The 17,517-nt window shown below is 41.0% G+C and overlaps 1 protein-coding gene and 1 pseudogene across 1 annotated transcript in view; one reads left to right on the top strand and one right to left on the bottom strand.

Moving 5' to 3' along the window:
* Positions 1 to 17,517, top strand: part of LOC111965006 (DNA-directed RNA polymerase III subunit RPC7-like) — a 737,315-nt gene that overhangs the window by 101,020 nt on the left and 618,778 nt on the right. The gene's annotated exons all lie outside the window — the stretch shown is intronic.
* The window catches only part of LOC111965026 (atrial natriuretic peptide receptor 1-like), a 76,939-nt pseudogene that overhangs the window by 52,535 nt on the left and 6,887 nt on the right, over positions 1 to 17,517 (bottom strand).

Below are 17,517 nucleotides of genomic sequence, written 5' to 3'. Positions count from 1 at the left end.
ACCAAATACTAATTGAGTGTATGTAAACTTCTGACCCACTGGGAATGTGATTGTCAGGTTTTGGCCAAGACTGTTCGGGTTTTGGTCACTAGATGTCCCCATTGCACCTTTTTTGTACCTTTTGTTTTTCTTGCTCTTATTATTGTTTGCACCTGTAGGTCATTCCCTTGTTAGTATTTAAACCCTGTGTGTTCCTCAGTTCCTTGCTCAGTGTTTGTAAGTTAGCACCCAGCCCCAGCCCAAGCCTTGTTTTATTCAGATATTTCTCTTGTTGGATTTTCCAGAGGTTCTCTGGTTTAGTTCTTGTGTATTATTTGAGTAGTCTTTTGAGGTTTTGTTTTTCCCTGCTGTTTTTTACCACTTTGTGGAGTTTCTTTAGTATTTTGGAGGATTTCCATTTTGTGCCTTTTGGCTTTATTTTTGGACATTGTGGATTTAGTTTCTTTGCCTGAAGATTTTGTTCTTTAATTAAACCACCATCTCTAGTACTGCTGTGTCTGCCTCATCTTCTGGGTTCTGACGATTATTAGTGACTGTTTCTCGCACCGGGTCCTGACAGTGATGAAAGAAATAAAAGCTTAAATAAATCATTCTCTCTACTATTATTCTGACATTTCACATTCTTAAAATAAAGTGGTGTGTCACGGCCGTTAAAAGAAGAGGACCAAGGTGCAGCGTGGTAAGCGTACATTTTCTCTTTATTTGGAAAAAAAGACACCTAACAAAACAACGAACACTACAAAAACAAACCGTGAAGCTAAAGGCAATGTGCCCTAAACAAAGTCAACTTCCCACCAAGACAGGTGGGAAAAAGGGCTACCTAAGTATGGTTCTCAATCAGAGACAACGATAGACAGCTGCCTCTGATTGAGAACCACACCCGGCCAAACACAAAGAAATAGAAAACATAGAAATAAAGAAACTAGAATGCACACCCTGGCCTAACCAAAATAGAGAATAAAAGCCTCTCTATGGCCAGGGCGTGACATGGTGATCCTAACTGACCTAAGACAGGGAATATGTACTGGAATTAAATGTCAGGAATTGTGAAAAACTGAGTTTTTAAATGTATTTGGCTAAGGTGTATGTAAACTTCCGACTTCAACTGTATATTTGTGACACTGCCATGGAGAGCAGAACTTATTCTGCTAACTACTTGTCTCTTCTACAAGCTTCTCTACAGTGTTTGATATATTTCAAGTTAATACCACTTTCTATTTCTTCCAACGATAAATATTTCCTATCATCTCCGTACCTATTTCTACCCCCTATTTCTACAATTCTGCCTGAGAAACAATTTCCTCTTCTATCTCATCATCTCTCCAAACAATGGCCCCAAACCAAAAGAACTGTCCACGTCAATCACAAAATGGAATATGAGGACAATAACCCACTCAGACAATTCACTCAGTTCAGTTGCATCAATTGAAAACGTACAGACACAATGTTCAGACAGGGTGAATGAGGACCAGGTAGACCAGGGCAGAGCTCTCATGCTCTGTGCCTCTCTCTCATCCTCCAGAGTCAGACGTGTCTATTTATCACATTGACTGCACTTAGCTGTCTGCTACAAGTGATTCATCGGCTTGTGAGGTGTGCCAGACAGACCAATGGCGAGCCTCCCTTCCTCCCGGGGATGGAATAGAAGCCCTGACGTACAATTCTGGATTTGTGTGTGTCGAACGGGGAAGGCAGTTAGATGACGTGGCCTGTCAAGCTCTTTGTTTTTATTTTGCTTCCTAAATTGTCACTGACGCGAAAGCCCACACATGCATGCAAGGACAGACACCTCCATCCGGAGTCAGAGATGAAAGATGGACTTGAATGCAGTCAATCTGCCATATTGAGGATAGGTGGATGTATCGTGCCAATCTTTGTGAGTGTGTGCGCATACGTGTGTGTGTCTCTCATCCCCTAAACAAGACACCAGTGATTCAGCTGCAGAAGTGTGTAGAATATCATCATTGTGCACCTTTGTAGGGAACATAATAAGAAGATAAGCTCCACTAACTAAATCAGCTTTTTCTCTTCCAAAATAAATTGAATCAATTGTCCAAGCATTGCAGGCGAGCCAATTACATATAAGCCTACTTATTTGCAGCCTCTCCATCTTCACTTTCTACGCACAAACACACTCTCAGATGTGCAAACCCCAATGAACTAGTACTACTGCTAAATAAACTAGTACTACTGCTAAATGAACTAGTACTACTAGTTCATTGTATGTGTTGTATGTATTGCTTGCCTGTCAGATGTGGCTCAATCAAATGTTTCATAATGAGATGTTCTCTAAAATCTGATAGCCCTACACTGAGTGTAGAAAACATTAGGAACACCTTCCTAATATTGAGTTGCACCACCTTTTGCCCTCAGAACAGCATCAATTTGTCGGGCATGAACTCTACAAGGTGTCGAAAGCGTTCCACAGGGATGCTGGCCCATGTTGACTCCAATGCTCCCCACAGTTGTGTCAAGTTGGCTGAATGTCTTTTGGGTGATGAACCTTTCTTGATACACATGGGAAACTGTTGAGTGTGAAAAACCCAGCAGCGTTGCAGTTCTTGACACACTCAAACCGGTGCGCCTGGCACCTAATACCATACCTCGTTCAAAGGCACTTAAATATTTTGTCTTGCCCATTCATCCTCTGAATGGCACACATACACAATCCATGTCTCAAGGCTTAAGAATCCTTATTTAAACTGTCTCCTCCCCTTCATCTACACTGATTGAAGTGAATTTAACAAGTGACATCAATAAGGGATCATAGCTTTTACCTAGATTCACCTGGTCAGCCTATGTCAAGTAAATAATGTTTTGTACTCTCAGTGTATAGATTATTATACAGAGCTTTATTCTGTGTAGTAGAAGTCTTCATGCCTTAGCATAAATCATCTCCTTCATATTGCCTCAAGTCTGTGCCACATTGAGATCAAATTCTGTCTGCTTTTATAAATACTCCTTTTGATCTCAGTTCTCCCTCCCTCCCTCCCTCCCTCCCTCCCTCCCTCCCTCCCTCCTCCCTCCCTCCCTCCCTCCCTCCCTCCCTCCCTCCCTCCCTCCCTCCCTCTCTCCAAGAGAGCCCCACCACACACACCACACACAACACACACCACACACACACACACACACACACACACACACACACACACACACACACCACACACACACCACACACACACACACACACACACACCACACACACACACACACACACACACACACAGTGCAGCCCCTTACCAGTGAGTCCTCCACCGTAAAGTGAACATTCTCTTGGCATCTGTCTTCAGGTCCCTCACAAAATCTTTATATTCAGGGTTCTGTGTTCTCTATAGGTCAGGATTTTCACACTCTGAGACAGACACAAAGAAAAAAAACGATTGTGATTCATAAGACAAAGGTTTCACTGAATTATACAGAATTATACCACATGATGATTTCTGATAATGAATGAATGAACCACAGGTGTGAGAAACACCACTTCTGTGGTAGAAATTAACAGTATGTTCCTCTTACCCAGGCCGTCCCTTTTATAAACAGTTTTATAAACAGTTATAAACTGTTATTAGACCCTAGTTGGCATATTATATGTGTCAATACGACCAGTCATCCAAAACACATCCTCCAAAACACCCAATAACTTTCATAAAATCATCTCATCTCCCCCCTCCAATTCCTACAGTCTGTGTAGATACAGGCCCAACCTCATTCAAGCAGAAAACTAAGGTCTGAGAAGAATAACTTGTAAAAACACAGCAGTGAGAGAAGTGTTCATACGTATGTGTAACGATCGTCTTCGGGAGAAAGAGAGGAGGACCAAAGCGCATCGTGGTAAGTGTTCATGAGATGTTTTTTAATTAAACAAAACAATAAACGATGTGAACAAACAAAACAGTTCCGCGTGGCGACAAACACTGACACGGAAGACAAACACCCACAAACCAAAAGACAAAACAGGGCTACCTAAATATGGTTCCCAATCAGAGACAACGACTAACACCTGCCTCTGATTGAGAACCGTATCAGGCCAAACACAGAAACAGACAAACTAGACATATAACATAGAATGCCCACTCAGATCACACCCTGACCAAACAAAACATATAAACATACAAAGCAAACTATGGTCAGGGCGTGACAGTATGGGTTATGGCATTGGTTCCCAGACGATAAGAACCCACTTAAAATCCGATTCAACCTAAGAAATATGACCACAACCCACCAGTACAGTACATGCATCAGTTGCATTTTTAAACCTCTGGCCCATTTGTTTTGCTCTTTCAGGCTTTGTGAGATGAGACTGATATCAACACATTGACGGGATGTCACAAAACATATAGTTATGTTGCCTCTCTCCCCCTCGCTGGAGAGTCTGTTACTCACTAGGGAATTGAGAAGAAAATGAAAGTACTTCACAGTGAGAGAATGGAAAATAAACAAGATTAGATTTGTCATCTCATCTGCCTGGCAGCACACTTAACACCAATGACAGCCATGGGAAAACATAGGGATATCAAAATATGATTGCTTCAGGGCCTGCAAGGTAATGATGGGAATGAGATGAGGAATGAGATGATACACTTGACTCTGATCCAAGGCTTACCTGGAAGGCTTCCTTGGCGACAAGGTCGTCTTGGTCCCCTCTGGCCCAGGGTTGAGCATTCTGGGAGTCCAGGCTGCGTCCAAACATGTCAATGTAGAAGAAAACAAACTCCTCCTGAGGAAGGCCTGCCCGCCGGAAGTGAACCATCAGCTGCCTGAACGTGTCCGGAGAGCAACACACAAACACCACTACGGGGGCAGAGAGAGAGAGAGGGTTATAAAGGGTTATAAAAAGAAGAGAGTAAAGACAATGGGAGTGTAATGATAGTTATTGCACATATGGTCAAATATTGTTTTTTCTAGCAAAATACACAACAACCAAGGGCCTGACTTTAAATTATAGACCTGTCTAATACATGTAGGAATAAGAAGAATATTGTAAATGAATGAGCAATTCAACCAATTCCGAAGCAAAAGCATGTAAGGTAATATGTCAATTTTCTTTCAAGTGTATTCAACAAGCATCTTAAAAACCATCCTTTAAACAGAGCATATAGATGTAGGATCTCTTTTGTTGATGAGAACTTTCTTGCATAGCAGAAAACTTGTAGTGTATTCAAGGTTTAAAAAGGCTTCTAAAGTTTGTAATTTTCACTTCAAAATTTCAGAGTTGATTTGCCCCTAAAAAAAAATGTATCAACCCTGGAATTATAATACACATAATAATTCACATTTCCAGTTGCTGCAGTGTTATTTTCCTGCTGTTGCAAACTGGCTCAAATAAAGATCCTACATCTGTAACAATGTGACAGGTCTTCAATTTAGTTCAACCTGCAGGCCAATGTTGTGTGAGCAGAATGAGGAAAGCAAAAACACATAAATAAATTAGGTTAAGAATCTCCTAATTGTATTTGAAATGCTTTATTAGCCTTGTCACGCCCTGACCATAGAGAGCTTTTATTCTCTATGTTGGTTAGGTCGGGGTGTGATTTAGGGTGGGACATCTAGGTGTTTATATGTCGATGTTGGCCTGTTATGGTTCCCAATCAGAGGCAGCTATTTATCGTTGTCTCTGATTGGGGATCATATTTAGGCAGCCATTTCCCCTTTGTGCTTTGTGGGATCTTGTGTTTGTGTAGCTGCCTGTGAGTAGTCCAGAATGTCACGTTTCGTTTGTGCTTGTTTGTTTTGTTTGGTGAGTTTCTATTTATTAAAATATGTGGAACTCTACGAACACTGCGCCTTTAGAAGCCTTTTTAATCCTCAAATACACTACAAGTTTAACATTTCCAGCAACAGGGTGATCAAATTAAGATCTTACATCTGTATGATGAGAAATAACACACTAAATGCATTTTAAACCAGCAAACACTACAATCCTTGGAACCAGGAATGGTGCACCGCTTAGTCCAAGGGCTTATTGTGTCAACCACCCATTTACAATGCATAAGTGATCAATATCCTAATCGGATTGACCCTACTACACCTTGGTGACTCAGTATACCAACCCAGTACAATGAGAGCATACATGACCATCTATTTATTTTCCTTACACAACAACCACTGACCACATGACTAGGGTTGCAAAGGGTCGGCATCTTTACGGTAAATTTGTGGAATTTTTCCGGGAATTCTGCTTAAATTCATCAAAAAAGTTAGCTTATAACAGTGAACCTTTTTTGTTGGATACACAAAAGGCAATTCTAGGTCTTGTGGCATATTTTGGTTAAACTATCCCCAATTCAATAGAATTTCAACCCTCTGCATGCACAGTGCATTCTTACATCACATGTGCAGTGCACTCTTCCATCACATATACAGCTGATTCTCAAGATCTTGCACACTAATGAGATGCTATTGAGCCCACACTACTACACTGTCTGAGCCAAGGACAACATGATTACGTTTTGATTACAATACTGGGAGGGGTGAATATATTTTATATGACATACATGATTTTTTGTTAACTAGTAAATAATAGCCTACAGTAAAGTGTGTTTAAATCATTTCAAACTTGTTAACAATTTCTGCTAGTTAGCTTTTGCTACCATGTGGGTTTTAGCTTGCTTGAGCCTGCTAACTGAGGAGTGTTAATTCACCTGTTTCCATACATGTTTCATTTTAAAACATTTATCTTACAAAGGAGTTGTTTAATCTAACTGCTTAACTATTTATCTGTACATGGAATTGTATGTTTTTTTTTACACATTCTTTCAAATCTTTACAGGAAAATGCCACAGGTACTATCTGATGTGTGGAGACATTTCACTGCAGCTAATGTAGTAGGAAAAGCTGTGTACATTTGCACATACTGTGCCAAATCATATGTGAAGAATGCAACAAAGATGCAGAATCATCTGGCCAGGTGCATAAAGTTTCCTCAGCGCTCACAACAAGGAACCTCTGACAAAGTCCCTCTACTTCTATTTGAGGTGAAAATTATGAATCAGACACCTTATCGATAGCAACAGCTCATGGTTCTCCTGGAATCAGAAGTTTTTTTGACTCAATTGAGGAACTTAGAGAAATGCTGATGAATGTCTTGCTCGAGCTGTGTATGCAACTGGTTCACCTCTGATTCTCACAGGCAATGTGTACTGGAAGAGATTTCTGAATGTTCTTCGCCCAGCATTCACCCCTCCACCCAGACGTGCTTTATCTACTAATTTGCTGGATGCAGAGTTCAACAGAGTTCAAGTGAAGGTCAAGCAAATCATAGAGAAAGCAGACTGTATTGCAATCATCTCTGATGGTTGGTTGAATGTTTGTGGGCAAGGAATAATTAACTACATCATCTCCACCCTTCAACCAGTATTCTACAAGAGCACAGACACAAGAGACAACAGACACATCGGTCTCTACATTGCAGATGAGCTGAAGGCAGTCATCAATGACCTTGGACCACAGAAGGTATTTGCATTGGTGACAGACAATGCTGCGAACATGAAGGCTGCTTGGTCTAAAGTGGAGGAGTCCTACCCTCACATCACACCCATTGGCTGTGCTGCTCAGGCACTGAAAACAATGGATACACTCTAGAAGAGAGCCAAGGAAATGGTTAGGTATGTGAAGGGTCATCAAGTTATAGCAGCAATCCACCTCACCAAGCAAAGTGAAAAGAATAAGAGCACCACATTGAAGCTGCCCAGCAACACCCATTGGGGTGGTGTTGTCATCATGTTTGACAGTCTCCTGGAGGGGAAGGAGTCTCTCCAAGAAATGTCCATCTCACAGTCTGCCGATATGGACAGCCCCATCAAGAGGATCCTCCTGGATGATGTATTTTGGGAGAGTGGTAAGCAGCCTGAAACTCCTGAAACCTATAGTAGTAGCCATTGCACGGATTGAGGGAGACAACGCCATCCTTTCTGATGTTCAGACTCTGCTTGCAGATGTAAGAGAAGAAATTCATACTGCCCTGCCCACTTCACTGTTGCTCCAAGCAGAGGAAACTGCAGTTCTGAAATACATCAAAACACATGAAGACTTCTGCCTGAAGCCCATACACGCTGCAGCATACATGTTGGACCCCAGTATGCTGGCAAGAACATGGTGTCATCAATACCGTGTCTCGCCACCTTGGCATGGATGAGGGCAAGGTTCTTGGCAGTCTGGCGAAGTAGACTTCCAAGCAAGGGCTTTGGGATGGAGATGCAATATGGCAGTAGTGCCAACATATCTCAACAGCCACCTGGTGGAAGGGACTTTGTGGATCTGAGGCTCTTTCCCCTGTTGCTTCCATCGTCCTCCAAATCCCACTAACATCAGCCACCTCAGAGCCCAACTGGTCCTTGTTTGGGAACACACACACCAAAGTACGCAACAGGCTGACCAATACAAGGGTTGAAAAATCGGTGGCCATCCGGGCAAATTTGAGGCTTTTTGAGCCATCCTCAAAAAGGTTGGAAAGTGACAGTGAAGATGAGGCCTCAGAGTCCTATGTTCAAGAGGTGGACATTAAGGAGGTCCAGGGAGAAGACTTGGAAGCCTGAAAGGAAGACAGCCAAAGCTTTAGCTTCTAGACTATCATTTTACAGATGTATGTTGAAAACATTTTTGGGAGATGCGATGGATGGATCATTGGGAATCATTCAATATTCCCTTTTGTTGTTCAGCGAAATCATCCCATGTGAAGAGTCAACTTATTTAAATAAAGTTCAATTCGTAACTAAATAGTTTGTTTTATTTATATTGGAAGGATTTAATAATTTGCAATTATGTCTACTTATGATAAGGTAAAAGGTTTATGTTTCTTTCTCCATATATGGTAAATATATCCAATGCAAAAAACATCTACATTGAAATGGTATTAATATTAATTTGCATATATTTCCATTAATTCCCATATATTCCCACGGAAAGTTTCCACCTCTGAATATTCCCCAAAATGTGCAACCCTACACATGACGTCTAGACAAACAGACAAACAAACAGACAGACCAACACCTAATAGGCACTTCAAATCATACTTTCTTCAAAGACGCACCCACTTCAGGCTTGTAAAGTCCATCAAGTAAAGCATTAAAAAAAAAATTGGTTTATGTACCACGGAAGTCATATTATACCAATAATAATGAGTCACCAGGCATTTACTGCGGTGTGAGATACTGAGATACAGAATCATCAGAAAGTATTCACACCCCTTTGCTTTTTCCAAATTCTGTTGTGTTACAGCCTGAATTTAACATTTATTAAATGTAGATTTTGTGTCACTGATCTACACACTATACCTCATAATGTCAAAGTAGAATTTTGTTTGTAAAAAACAAATGTATTGAGTCAATAAGTATTCAACCCCTTTGTCATGGCAAGCCTAAATAAGGTCAGGAGTCAAAATAACAAACCACATAATAAGTTGCATGGACTCATTCCGTGTTCAATAGTGGTTAACACGATTTAACTACCCCATCTCTATACCCCACACATACAGATAAGTATAAGGTCCTTCAATCGAGTAATGAATTTCAAGCACAGATTAAACCACAAAGACCAGGGAGGTTTTTCAATGCCTCGCAAAGAAGGGCACCGATTGGTATAAGATGAAAAAACGGACGCTGAACATCCCTTTGAGCATGGTGAAGTTATTATTTAGGCTTTGAATGGTGTATCAATACACCCAGTCATTACAAAGATACAGGCGTCCTTCCTAACTCAGAGGACAAAAACCTATGGTGACTTTAAAAAAGTTACAGAGTTTAATGGTTGTGATTCGAGTAAACTGAGGATGGATCAACAACACTGTAGTTATTCCACAATACTAACAATACTAACCACAATACTAACCTAAATGAAAAGAAGGATGCCTGTACAGAATAAAATCCAACACAACACATCACTGACTACCACTATTCATATTTTCAAGCATGTTATGGGTATGCTTGTCATTGGCAAGGACTAGGGAGTTTTTTTTAGGATAAAAAGAAACGGAATACAGCTTTAAACACAGGTAAAATCCTAAAGGAAAACTGGTTCAGGATGCTTACCAACAGACCCTGGGGGACAAATTCACCTTTCAGCAGGACAATAACCTAAAACACAAGGCCAAATCTACACTGGAGTTGCTTACCAAAGTGACATTGAATGTTCCTGAGTGGCCTAGTTACAGTTTTGACTTAAATTGTCTGGAAAATCTATGGCAAGAAAATGGCTGTCTAGCAAAGATCAACAATCAATTTCACAGAGCTTGAAAAAAAAATCAAGAAAAATCCAGGTATGCAAAGCTCTTAGAGACTTACCCAAAAAGACTTCAACAAAGTATTGACTCAGGGGTGTGAATACTTACAGTACCAGTCCAAAGTTTGGGCACACCTACACATTCAAGGGTTTTCTATATTTTTACTATTTTCTACATCGTAGAATATTAATGAAGACATCAAAACTATGAAATAACACATGGAATCATGTAGTAACCAAAAAAGGGTTAAACAAATATTTTATATTTGAGATTCATGTTCTGGATTGACTGACCTTCATGTCTTAAAGTAATGATGGACTGTCGTTTCTCTTTGCCTATTTGAGCTGTTCTTGCCATAATATGGACTTGGTCTTTTACCAAATAAGGCTATCTTCTGTATACCACCACAATCTTGTCACAACACAACTGATTGGCTCAAACACATTAAGAAGGAAAGAAATTCCACAAATGAACTTTTACCAAGGCACATCTGTTAATGTAAATGTATTCCAGGTGACTACCTCATGAAGCTGGTTGAGAGAATGCCAAGAGTGTGCAAAGCTGTCATCAAGGCAACGGGTGGCTACTTTGAAGAATCTTTGAAGAAATATATATTTATGTTTTTACTTTTTTGGTTACTAAATGTGTTATTTCATAGTTTTGATGTCTTCACTATTATTCTACAATGTAGAAAATAGTATAAATAAAGAAAAACCCTTGAATGAGTATGTGTGTCCAAAATGTTGTATATTTGATATTTTTGTATTTAATTTTCAATAAGTTTGCTTAAATATCAAAAAAATTGTTCACTTTGTCATTATGGGGTATTCTTTGTAGATGGGTGAGAGAAAAAATATATTTAATCCATTATAAATTCAGCTTTAACACAACAAACTGTGGAATAAATCAAGGGGTATGAATACTTTCTTAAGGTACTGTAAATAGGGCTAATGAGATAAAGGAGGGGGGGACACTCAATGTTAGCCCGCAGGCTAATTGTGCTGGGGTTTAGTAGTGCCTGCGGTGGTGTGTCAGAGACAGTGATCTGAAACAGGGCTCTATTAGCTCTATGATCAGCTCTGCTCCCAGCTAGAGGGTAACTACCTCGGTCAGACCCTTCATTAGCCTGGGTAATTACTGCAGGCTGCCAAGTACCTGGCACTGCCACGGCAGCACACGTTAAGTGTGTGTGGATGTCAAACCGTGTTCAGCATTCTCTGTGCGCCATTGTGTTAGTTTTGCCTGGTCCAAAAACAACCCTTAAGCCCTATACCCCATAAGCAGGTTGTGCTGCTGTGATCCTGTGTGGCCTGTTCTAGTACAGGTAGGTCTAGGCTGATCTAGTCTAGTCTATTCTAACGTGTCAATGTCATAGTGTATTGTGTTCTGGGCTGGTCTAGTCTGATGGGTTATTGTGTTATGGTCTATTTAGGGTCTTATCTAGTTTATTGTGGTCTGGTCTGGCACCATGTGGCTTGGAAGGGTGGCACAGGAAGTCTCCAGGGATGTGATGACATTCCTGTAGCACGCACTTCCTGTCCTGGCGGCTCTATTGTTTCAGGGTTTAATGGCCCTGGTCAGGAAGTGAGCAGTGGAACCAAACCAACAAACCTAAGGAGACTAAAAGGGATCTCCCGGGTTGCCCTGGGCTCAGGAGACTTATAAGTATAAGGAGGGTCTGAGTGCCCTCCTCCTGGTGAGACTCCATCGTTATCTGGATCCCCTACAAACAATGGCGCCACCAGTTGTTTGGTGCCACACTCAACTTCTAGTGGCACCAAGATATATAACATTTGGTGTAAGACAAGCTGTTGACACCCTTGCTTTTGTTATGAATGCTGACCCAATGTGCAACATGAGTGGATGGAAACAAACCAGGATGGCATCACGTCTAGAGGAGTGTAGAGCGGTACAAGGGGGCAAAGCCCAGGCCTGACCCCTGATCCCGGCACCAGGCGGAGCAAACACTGTGACTTTACATACCTTTCATGCCTGATAAGTGCACCGTCACACACACTTCCACTATCATCTTCAGACGGTCTGACACTTCCTTTGAACTTCGAACCTCAGAAGAGCTGATGATGTAGTGGTTTCACTGTGGACAGCCCAGCTGATACCATGACGATTGGCTGAGAGAGCAAGAGTGAGGCGGAGATAGCGAATAGAATGTCTGTCACACGTCACCACACCATCCTGTCTGATTTTCTTACCTTCACAAAAGGTTAGCAGAAGGTGACATTGAGAGATAAGGGGGGTGTTAGAAGGAGAGGGAGGGTGATGAAAGGAAGGAATAAGAACATTTCTTACTTTTTCTATTTCCTTCTCTCCCTCCACCTTCATTTATTTTTCTTAACTTAATTCAGAGTCCACAACCGCAGAGTAGCGACAGGCTGATGGACATTATTATATATTTACAAACTTTTTAAAATGTTTTATTTAATAACTTAATTGGCTGTTATCGAGTCACGGATGTATGTTCGCCACGTTGAATTCTGTAGCCTTCTTTACTCTGTCTCTCACAACCCCACACAACTTCTTCCTTTCCTATAAATTGGTGAGTGATAACATAATCAATCCCTCTGTGTCAGTGTAATCTCCAAAAACATTCCAGAGAAACAAAGACACTTGATTAAGTCTTTGAATTACTGTGATGTAGGACCTGTCAACTTCTTCCTGAACACACAGACAATTCTGCAGTCAAGTGACAGAGACAGCAGACTTCCATGGTTATTGATTAAACATTACATTATCTAGTTGCATTACAATTACAAATTGCGATATGCAGACAGTGGAAGTGAATCCCAATTAATATTTATTATGCGGGATATTACTTAGAAACATTGCTGCTAGGCATACCTATTGGGATCTTTGAATGAAAGCAAGAAGCAGGCAAATTAAATGAGAATGATGTAACAGCATGTACCAGTATGTCACTGTGTACTTCACTCCAAACAACCCCTCTATGTGTCCATGCAGTCACCATCTCACTGGGAAAAAACTGGTTGAATCAACGTTGTTTTCACGTCATTTCAACAAACAACTTAAAAGTATTTCGGGAATGTTTGTCTTTTTTTCACCCAATTTTTCACCCAAATCCAATGACATGGTTCAAATTTTGGTTCATTTCTCATTAGTTGACAATCCAATCAGATGTAAATCAAAATACTTTGAACAACATTTGTGCCCAGTGGGATATCTATAAGTGAACACTATTGAGATACTATACCTCTCTTAGACTGTGGCTACTATCAACCCATTCATACTGAATTTCTGTTTTGCTTCATTTGCCNCAGTATGTCACTGTGTACTTCACTCCAAACAACCCCTCTATGTGTCCATGCAGTCACCATCTCACTGGGAAAAAACTGGTTGAATCAACGTTGTTTTCACGTCATTTCAACAAACAACTTTGCAAAAAGTCATCAACTTAAAAGTATTTTGGGAATGTTTGTCTTTTTTTCACCCAATTTTTCATGGTTCCAATTTTGGTTCATTTCTTGTTAGTTGACAATCCAATCAAATGTAAATCAAAATACTTTGAGCAACATTTGTGCCCAGTGGGACATCTATAAGTGAACACTATTGAGATACTATACCTCTCTTAGACTGTGGCTACTATCAACCCATTCATACTGAATTTCTGTTTTGCTTCATTTGCCATCAGCCACAGCACACAAAACAAACCCAATAGGGCCTTATTGAAAGGTGGGATGAGATCAGCAAAAGCCTCTTGTATCGCAGGTTAGGCCTGCAGTGATCTGACCAGAAATATGGTATTGTTTATCTGATGACTCAAAAGACAATTTCACAAGCTTTAGATGGATATATACTGACACAAACACGCAACACAAACAGGTTGGGAAGCCTTGGAAAATACCCCAGGGAGAAATGATCTGGTTGATTCAACAGTGGAACTGACTTTCTGATCAAAGATGAGATGGTACAAGAGGCCACACCAGAGGTTTGAATAAAAGTTACTCGGAACATTGAGTCCCACAGACTTTTGTTTTTGTAATGATTTTGCTCACTTCTGTCTGTGGAGGAACATTTCCTCAGTTCACTATTTTCATGAATTGTGAATGCTGAAAATTGTGGAAAACAGTCTAAACAGGGTCAGCCTTCAAAATGTAAAATGCTCTTATGCTAATTGAGAGATACAATAGTCTTTTGAATTTAGTCCTGTGCTATCTCTCTCTAAGAACAAATGTTGAAGGTTGTGTTATTTTTTATGACACTTCAGGTTCTGACATCATGATTTTCCTCAGCAGGAGATGCACTCAGAGAGACTGTGTCTGTGTGTGTATCAGTGTGTATGTGTGTGTGTGTGTCAGTGTCCCCACACGTGGTAGAGAAGTCTGTAGATTTGTCCCCAGCATGGAATTAACAGCCATGACTAAACACAATTCAGTGTCTAGTTTAGAGCTGTGCTCTCTTATCTAAACACTTAGAAAAAAGGGTTCCAAAAGGGTTCTTTGGCTGTCCCCGTCGGATAACCTTTTCTTGGTTCCATATAGAAACCTTTCTGGTTTCAAAAAAATTCCACCTGGAACCAAAAGGGTTCTTCAAAGGGTTATTCTATGGGTACAACAGAAGAACTGTCACAACTTCCGCCGAAGTCGGTGCCTCTCCTTGTTCGGGCGGCGCTCGGCGTCGCCAGTCTACTAGCCATCGCCGATCCACTTTTCTTTTTCCTTTGGTTTTGTCTTTGTTTTCACACACCTGTTTTTCATTTCACAATTATTTGTTCCTGTATTTAAACCCTCTGTTTCCCCCATGGTGTTGTGCGGGATTATTACATGTTCAGTTACGTTTATTTTGATGGCTGGTTTTTTGACGGGTGCCCGTGCGTTATCTTTACCGTCTTGTTTTGGTCAAGTGTAATTGTTACCTTGTGCCTTGTTGAGTAAAGTACGTTTCTCACTCATTCTGCTCTCTTGTGCCTGACTTCATGCACCAGCTACACTCACCATCTGACACGAACCCTTTTAGGTTCTAGATAGCACCTTTTTTTCTAAGAGTGAATATCCAACATCATAGAGAAAACATCCAATTATACAATGTCTAACTATAAAAAGCTTTGTTAGATGTTAAACTGGGATAGGAGTGTGTTCAAAGCTGAACCATTATGGCAGAAGCAGCCTCCGTCCCTACCAGGACTCTTGTAAGTCGCTCTGGATAAGAGCGTCTGCTAAATGACTTAAATGTAAATGTAAATGTAGACTCCACCTGTGATGAACAGCAGGCCTAAACTCACCAAGATAACTAAACGTGTGTGTTGACTCATCTATGTGTATTCATGCAAACCAACAAATCTAAAACCACCCAAAACCATCACCACTACTATCTCCCCCAGGCTCTAAGGCAAACTATAGGCCTACATGTCTGGCTCCCCTCCTTCTCCTTGCCTCTCCAGGATTCCAGAATATACATTTTTAACTAAAGCCAGATGGACGGGGCCGAGGGGGCTGAGGGGGAGAAAAGGGAAAGGCAAGGCCTTGTGGGTAGTTAAGTTCAGCATGGCCACCTTCTGCCTCGGCAACCATAGCGACAGGAGGAGGTGAGCTAGAAGAGATGGAAGCTCCAGGGTCTTGCGTCACCCCTTTTGGGAAGTCCAAGCTATGGGGTGAAGGAGTCATGTGGAGGCAAGGGTGATGTCAACAACCCTCTTAACACTGTGTTAACAAGCTCAACTGCCAAAACTCTCTCGCTCATCAACACTTTCTACAAAGATCTGCCACCATGAAAGGTAATTGAACCCCCCCCTTTCACAGGTAGTGTGATGTTCTTGGAACTGTGTATAGACATTTCAAATCAAATCAAAGTTTATTTGTCACGTGCGCTGAATACACCAGGTGTAGACCTTACAGTGAAATGCTTAATTACAGGCTCTAACCAATAGTGCAAAAAAGGTATTAGGTGAACAATAGGTAGGTAAAGAAATAAAACAACAAACAGTAAAAATAGACAGGCTATGACAGTAGCGAGGCTATAGAAGTAGCGAGGCTACATACAGACACCGATTAGTCAGGCTGATTGAGGTAGTATGTACATGAAGATATGGTTAAAGTGACTATGCATATATGATGAACAGAGAGTAGCAGTAGCGTAAAATACATTTCTTTATAGACAGGTAATCCATTGGGATGAATTGAGTGCTCCTATCTCGTCAAGCAATTGGTGCTGTATAATTCCTCAACTAATGATTAACAAGCCATGCGTTGCTTTTGGATACGCAGTGCATAGTTTTTCTACTTGCATACTGTACTCTCACTAACCTATAGAAGTTATGTAATCACTGGGCATGTGGGTGTGTGTAGTGAAAAGGAAAATAACTCAGCCTTTCGTATCGGTCTTTCTTTGGAAGTGATTATCTTTACTGTATGGCTTTGACAAAAGATAGAGTTCTCATCAATAAGATGAATGGGACTGATACTGAACCACCCGTGGACACACCGTCCTTGATTAAAACAGCCTGTTCCAAAATATAACTGATTAGCATACCAAGGTGGAGGTGAGGAGAGCAAAGAGAAGGGCAAGATGGAGGTGGGGCAGAGAGGGGGTGGCAAGGGGAGAGCTGTGTCCACATGGGTCCATCATTTAGTGATACATTTCACCTTTGCTGAAATATATTTGCTAATATCAAAGTCAGGTCAGGACTGTGTTGATAAACGCCCCACTCACATGATTCCATGGCTTGTGTAATTAAACAAGAACCAATCTGGTCTTTCATAAATACCAGATATTGTGCAAAAAGGTTACGAAACTGATAAATGTATTGTTGTGTTCTGTCCAACCATTTCAGCAAAGTAGATAAAAAATTCAGACTTTGCCAAATGTTTTTGGCTGTTGCTCTTTTTTAGCGTAGTCAATTGGGTTGGTTATAAAGATGAAAGCAACACACACACACACACACACACACACACACACACACACACACACACACACACACACACACACACACACACACACACACACACACACACACACACACACACAACACACACACACAACGACACACACACACACACACACACACACACACACACACACACACACACAATGTGGGGAAGATTACTATTCCAGATGTTAAAAAACAGCTAACCAAACAGAGCTGTCCTGAAATAAACTGTGCTCCTTCCACACACAGCATTCATTTATCGATTAGTCTATGTAGGCCAACCTCCTCAGAGGAGAACTACTCCTACTGGAGCCTATGTGAAATGGCGTTCAATGAGTGATGTCACGCGCTCTGAAACTTTGAAGTAGTTGTTTCGCTTGCCCTGCAAGGGCCCGCGGCTTTT

Source organism: Salvelinus sp. IW2-2015, linkage group LG6.1, assembly GCF_002910315.2.
Source record: "Salvelinus sp. IW2-2015 linkage group LG6.1, ASM291031v2, whole genome shotgun sequence".
Lineage (NCBI taxonomy): Eukaryota > Metazoa > Chordata > Actinopteri > Salmoniformes > Salmonidae > Salvelinus > Salvelinus sp. IW2-2015.
Note: the sequence above shows the minus strand (reverse complement) of the source record. Positions and strands in the feature narration are given on the sequence as shown.